The sequence below is a fragment of the Talpa occidentalis genome, unplaced genomic scaffold (assembly GCF_014898055.3).
Source record: "Talpa occidentalis isolate TD23 unplaced genomic scaffold, MPIMG_talOcc4v2.1 talOcc4.18, whole genome shotgun sequence".
Classification (NCBI taxonomy): domain Eukaryota; kingdom Metazoa; phylum Chordata; class Mammalia; order Eulipotyphla; family Talpidae; genus Talpa; species Talpa occidentalis.
In genome coordinates, this window is record NW_023601851.1 from 7,458,224 (window position 1) to 7,464,720 (window position 6,497).

A 6,497-nucleotide genomic window follows, 5' to 3' on the forward strand; every position below is an offset into this window, starting at 1 on the left:
GGAGAGGATCAATTTGCAACATTCAGACACCACAGGAAATCACCGGACAGAACTAATACAGCAGACTCAGATTCTATCCAATATTAAAATCAAAAGAAGCATCAGGAATGCAGGAGACTTTATGTCTCACAAACTTACTGTGACTCTGTCAGGGATGTTCAAGTGGTTGCAGGTGTGAGGCAGGTGGACTCGCTCAGGAGCCAAGACAGTTTCAACCTGAATAAAAGGTGTGAGAGGCTGTGGGCTCCTGAACTCCCCCAGGAAAATATCTCTGGGGTTCCGAGGCGTGTTGGATTGGGGTGTTTCTTTCTGTTGCTGGGTTTGTAGGTTTTGTGTATTTTGGACACTCGCCCTTGTCAGTTGTGTGATGTGCACAATTTTCTCCCAGTGCAGGGGCCTATTTCGGGGATGGCGTCTTTTGAGGCACAGAAGCTCTCTAGTGTTGGGGGGTCACTTTTTCCTACGTGCTCTTCTTCCCTGGTCCTTGGCGTGTGTCCCCAAGCTCATCTGTGGGGTGAGTGTGCAGTGGGCAGCCCCTGTGTGTTCCTTCTGGTATTTTAAGGGTTTGTCTAATGCAATTTTTTAACCCATTCTAAATTATTCTAATAATAAGAAAAATAGAAATCCAAACTGTTGTCACCTGTGAGAAGGGACCAATCCAGAGACTGGACCAAGCAAAAAGGTGAGGGAGGGAGAGAAAAGGCCTCTCCCCTCTCCTGGGAATGGCATGGAGACGTCTTCAGACACTAACAACAGGACAACCACAGGATGGAGCAACCACATCCGGGTATTTGTCCCAGATGTGCAGACTCTACAGTGCAGACCACGCACACCTGTGTTCCATGCAGCACCGTCCACCATTGCCGACCGTGGCCACAACCCAAGTGCTAGGGACAGAGGAGAAAATATGTAATGTGTTTCCATACTCCATAGAATACCGCACTGCTATTAAAGAGGTGAACTAGTGTCCTTAGGGACCAAAGTGTATGTTGAAGAGTGTATGCTAGTGAGATAAGTCAAAAAGTGAAAGATATTAGCTGGTCTCACCCATCTGTGGATTGTAATATAAAAGCTAACAATTAAACAGCAAAAGGAAAAGTTGGACTAAGTGAAAAAGTTTTCTCTTTACCAGACAGAACAGGGGAGGAGAGTAGGAGTGTGGAAGGAGGGGTCGGGCACTGCAGGGCATTTAGTAGATTCTGAGTAGACACTGGTGCTTGTGGGGGAGTGAAAAGTGACCCACGGTGAAAACAGTAAAAAGTCTAAATGAGTCTACTCCTTTGATAAGAACATATAACAAATTAACACAATGTTGGGATAAAACACTCATTGTAAAGATCCCTTCTCAACAGACACTGGATTTGTTCAAGGAAAAGGAGAAAATATGTCGACAGGAATCTGACCACAGAATGACATCATACCCCAAGGTCACTGGGACTGTGCTCTCATGCTATCACTGAAATGAATATTACTGTGAGTGTTTTTCTAGCGCATGTTTCATTCTGAAATTTGAATGGATGAGTCATGTCTGGTGATTAACTTCATTTTATTATCATAAATAGTTTCATGGACAAAATGTGCCCATCGGTCAGCACAGTGACCTGCTCCCAGAGTGGAGCAACATCGCCCCCAGCTCACCTTCTCACTGTTAGGGAAACAAGAAAGAGAACCTCTGTGACTACAGTGCAGATGTGTTGAATTATTTAAAAAAATTGCATATATCACCAAGCTTTAGTTAGCATAATGTTTTACATCATAAAAAAACAACACTGTTCCCAAGTGGAAGAAAAGTGAGCTTAAGGGTTATCTACAAGAAGGTGGAGAAGACCTGGTAGAGGATCAAGATACAATCTGGAAAAGTAAGGGAACCTAAAAATCACCACAATTAAAAGTTACACATTATAAACTTTTAAGTAGAAAAGTAGCTCTTCAAAGATAATTCATGTAACTTTACTTTTGAAAACACCACATTGAGGGGTGCAGTAAGGTTGGCATCCAAACAGTCATCGTAGTTAACATTCCATCCTTTCAAGGTTTCACTCATAGATTCCTACTAACCAAGGAAGCGTCCATCCTTCCACCTCTGGCAGAGTCAAGTGTGGTTTCCCTTTGCCCTTTGAGCAGGAACAGGAACTTCTCCTAGTGGAAGATGCCCCATGAGGAATCGTGAGGGACGGGGTCCACTCAACCTCTCCCCTGCCATCAACGAGGACGAGGCCTTCGGTGGAGACACACACAGGCTGTGGAAACTGAGCCCCAGGACTGGGGTCCCGTGGCCATGTGGTCCTGAGGACAGACCCTTTTACCACTGATCATGTTATGTAAGTGTTGGTGAATGTGAGTTCTAGAACATTCATTCTACACCAAATACAAGTTTATAACCACAAGCTGGATACAGTTTATGAACATCACACAGGGAAGGCTTGGGGGAAGGATTGAAGCAATTTAGGAAACAGGAGTATAGTGAGGATTATGATAATATGAATTTGTGACAAGGGAATAATCCTAATGCAGGAAATCAATGCTTATAAATGATGACATGTAAGAGTTGGGGGACAAAGCTGAGTTAATGAGGGGTTATAATTGTAGATGTGTGATATCTCACATCTTGGAGTAATGGCCATTTATCAGTCTCCCCACAGCTGATTTCATGGCTTGGTTCTTCAGACTGTATATGACGGGATTAAAGATGGGGGGCACCACCGTGTAGAACATAGAAATGACCAGGTCAGACATGGACCAGGTCCCTGAGGTTGGCTTTATGTAAGCAAAGCATCCAATGAAGAGATACAGTACCACAACCAGCAGGTGGGGAAGGCAGGTGGAGTAGGCCTTGGCCTTCCCTTCTGTGGATGGGATCTTCCTAATAGCAGAGAATATGTGGACATAGACTTCATTATTCAGACCATATATTTCCACGCATGTGAATGTGCCATTATTACATTTTCTAAATAAGTCCTGAAAATTGATGAAAACTGAAAAATTTAAACTGTCCCCTATGAAATTTGAAAAACTGAAAATCTCATATCTGTCAACAAACTCAGGTGACAATCAGCTGACAACCCCAGCCACAGGGCTCCCTCCTCCTGCCCACGCCCCAGCATCTCGGCCCAGCAGAACTCCCAGAGGTTGTCCAGAGCACAGCCCCAGAGGACATGTGACTGTGCCCAGCCCCTACCCACCCTGGAGATCCTGTCCCTGTTCCTCCACCACAGCCCTGGTCTGGGGAGGCCCCACAGGGATGGGTGTGCAGGGAGATGGGTTGTGTGAGTTGTTGGTGCCACAACAAGATCCCTCTCCTGTCGCTCCTGCCAGCCCCTCTAGTGCCTGAGAGTCTGACTTGTTGCTGACATCGCCGGGACATTGCCTTCATGTGGACAATGCAGGCCCAGGTGGGGGCAGGGTAGACATGGAGGGGCTGGGGTCCCCTGGGAGCCGGAGGGGATCCGTGGCCAGCCATGGCAGGGAGGACAGGGCTCAGGGGACACTGAGGAACCTGCGTGCGAGAAGCCTCCTCCAGACAGTGACTGGCAGGAATCACTCTCTGGCGTGAGAGCCAACCGGACAGTGGTCAGCGCAGAGCTGGCCGCACCCGGGGTAGATGCACTGACTGTGAGGCGGTCACAGGATGGATACAAAGTGACTCAATTCCTTTTCCTCCCCTGATGGGAAGTGACCCCTTCATATGCATGCCTGGGGGCACCCGCAGGATGGGAGGACACACATGACAAGTCCCGGAACGTCCCAGATGCATGTTCGTCTTTGACTGAAATGCAGATACTTGTGCCCAAAGGGCTCTGTGAGGCGGACACAGTCCTGAGGGCAGTGCGGGGCGGGGGGGATGTCCTGTGGCTTCCACTCAGGGCCCTGGGAGGCCGGGGTGAGGGACATGCGCTGCCCAATGGTGTCCGGCCATGGTCGCAGACGTGATGGTGCCTGGCACTTCTCCCAACTCCAGGGATTCCCATGGGCGCCTTTAGGGGGACAGATACTGTGTCCCCTTCGGCCCACTAGTGCTCCCACATGAACCCCCTCATCCTCATGGTCGACACATGACCGCCCCTGGGGGATCCTGCCTCTGGGAACCCCGATGCTCTGGACCCCGCACCGCTCGGGAGACAACTTTGCCTTTCCCCTGCTCTACCTTCGTGGTAGGGGCGGGCGGGGTCAGCGCCAGACAGGGTGTCTTTTTTGGCTTCAGGGAGAAGGTCATGGGGGATGGAGGGGCTGGGTGCTGCTCACACGGGTTTTTGGGCATCCCACTTCCTCACTTAAACTCTTCTGGCTGAAACACCTCAGCCCATGAAGAGAACGGTTAATCCTTCCTGCTCACGTCGGCTGAGAAAAGCTCCTCAGCCCAGGAGCACATTCTCCACATTTAATCTCTCCGGACACAGACTCGAGACTGCCCACCTTGTGGACCCCAGTGTCCAGCAAACACTGACATGATGGAAAGTGTGGGTTGAGTGTGAGGAGCTGAAGCGTCATCATCGGCAGCTCTCAGAGGTTCCAGGAAATTCAGGACAGAGTCTGCCCAGCTTATTAGACGCTAATGCTGAATAATGACACAATCACGCCCTGGACTCCACTGGCCCCCCAGCATGAGCCCATCTGGGGACGTGAACAAACACATCCGTGTGGGTGTCAGGACGTGCCATCAAACTCGGAGCAGGGTCTGGAGCCTGAATCCACATGCCCGTGACTCTGCAGGCACCGGGCGACTTCCTTAGAGACTGTCCGCCTAGGCCTTGGCCCGTGTCTCGACTGGGGTGCTGCTCCCTGTTGTGGTGGGGGCACATGTGTGTGGATGGACACTCGCCCTTGTCAGGGGTGTGGGGTGCACATGGCTTAACCCCGTGCAGGGCCTGTGCTCACAGTGGTTTCTGAGGCCCAGGAGTGCTCTAGTGTGGTGGGGCCACCTGTTTATTACCCTTGGGTTTCCCTGTCCTTGAATTGTGGAGGCAGGAGGGTGTTCACGTGGGTGTTCCGTGGGGTGTGAGGGGGGCACCACACATACAGAGGAACAGAAATGGAACCCCAAAACAAGACAGCAAAGACGTGACAAATGGCAATTATTAACATGACCCCACGTCTCCCCACTCGTGGGGTCAAATACACTTCTCAACAGAGTCTAGAGGCTTCGCTCAAAGCCGAAACAGAAAGTGTGTAAAGGCTGTAGCCCAAGAGTGATGGAGGCCCAGGGGGGAGCCACCTGCCTTCAGAGTCTTTCATGGAAGGATAAGCAACTTGGGAGACTTCCCCACACAGATTTTTATTCTGAAATCTTGATGTACTTGGTCTGGCAGTTAACATGCATTTTAAATAATGTTAAAAAAATTCATAAGAGAAATACTGTCTGACTGAGTCTGTTATGATCCGTCAGGCATGTTTGGAGACACCTTGTCCTGCTGCAGAGAGGACTCGTGAAGGAGGACCCTCCCCCCAGCTCATGTTCTCAGGGTGGGTGAGCATCCGTGAGGCCCTGGCGTTTACAGCACAGAAGCTGCCGGGGAATAAAATTTACAGATATTGCTGTGCTTCACTTTACATGGTGTAGAAAGTGACATTATCCCTGACATACCAGAAAGTGGAGAAGAAGACCTGGTGCAGGATATCCACAAACAGCCTATAAAACTACGGGAACCCCTAAAAATAAACACAACAACAATGAATGTCTAAAATATTTAAAATTTGAAGGTGAAACAGTTCTTCAAAAATAATTCGAATTAAAAAAAGCCACACCCCGAAGGTGCTGTAACCGGATCAGACACCGTGTAAATGAACATCAAGTACAGGTTCAATCACAGATTAAGATTCTTTCAGAAACTTCCATCTGTCTCCGGAGATTCATGTCAAGTGTAATTTCTACTTGATCTTGAGCAGAAACATGAATGACTCTCAGAGGAAGTTGCCCCATCAGGAATCGGGGGGGTGGGTCCCACCAGCTGTCTCCCTCACTCCACAGGGCTGGGCCTCAGGGGAGACACACACAGGCTGTGGGAACCGAGCCCCAGGACTGGGGTCCCGTGACCGTGTGCTCCTGAGTACAGAACCCTTCCCGTGTGCTCCCGGGTACAGAACCCACTGCTGGATTTCATGAAAATGTTGGGGATGTGTGAGTTCTAGAACATGCTTTCACATACCAGCCGTAACATTTAAAGACCAAATTCATATCATGTATGTCACATGGATTGGTGTTTTGGAAATGGCTGCATTGGTATAGGAAATAGAGATTTGAAGACTAGAACAATGTTAAAATTTGCAAAGAAAATTTGTAATGAAAAGTCTTATATTACTTTAACATGCTGACTGGTAATAGTTAGAGGGAAAATCTAAATAACTGAGGGGCACATATATGTAGATTGGGTATTTAGTTAATGAAAAAATGATACCTCAAATGCTGGTGTACTGGCCCTTCATCAGTCTCCCCACAGCCGACTTCAAGGCCTGGTTCCTCAGACTGTAGATGACGGGATTAAAGGTGGGGGGGCACCACC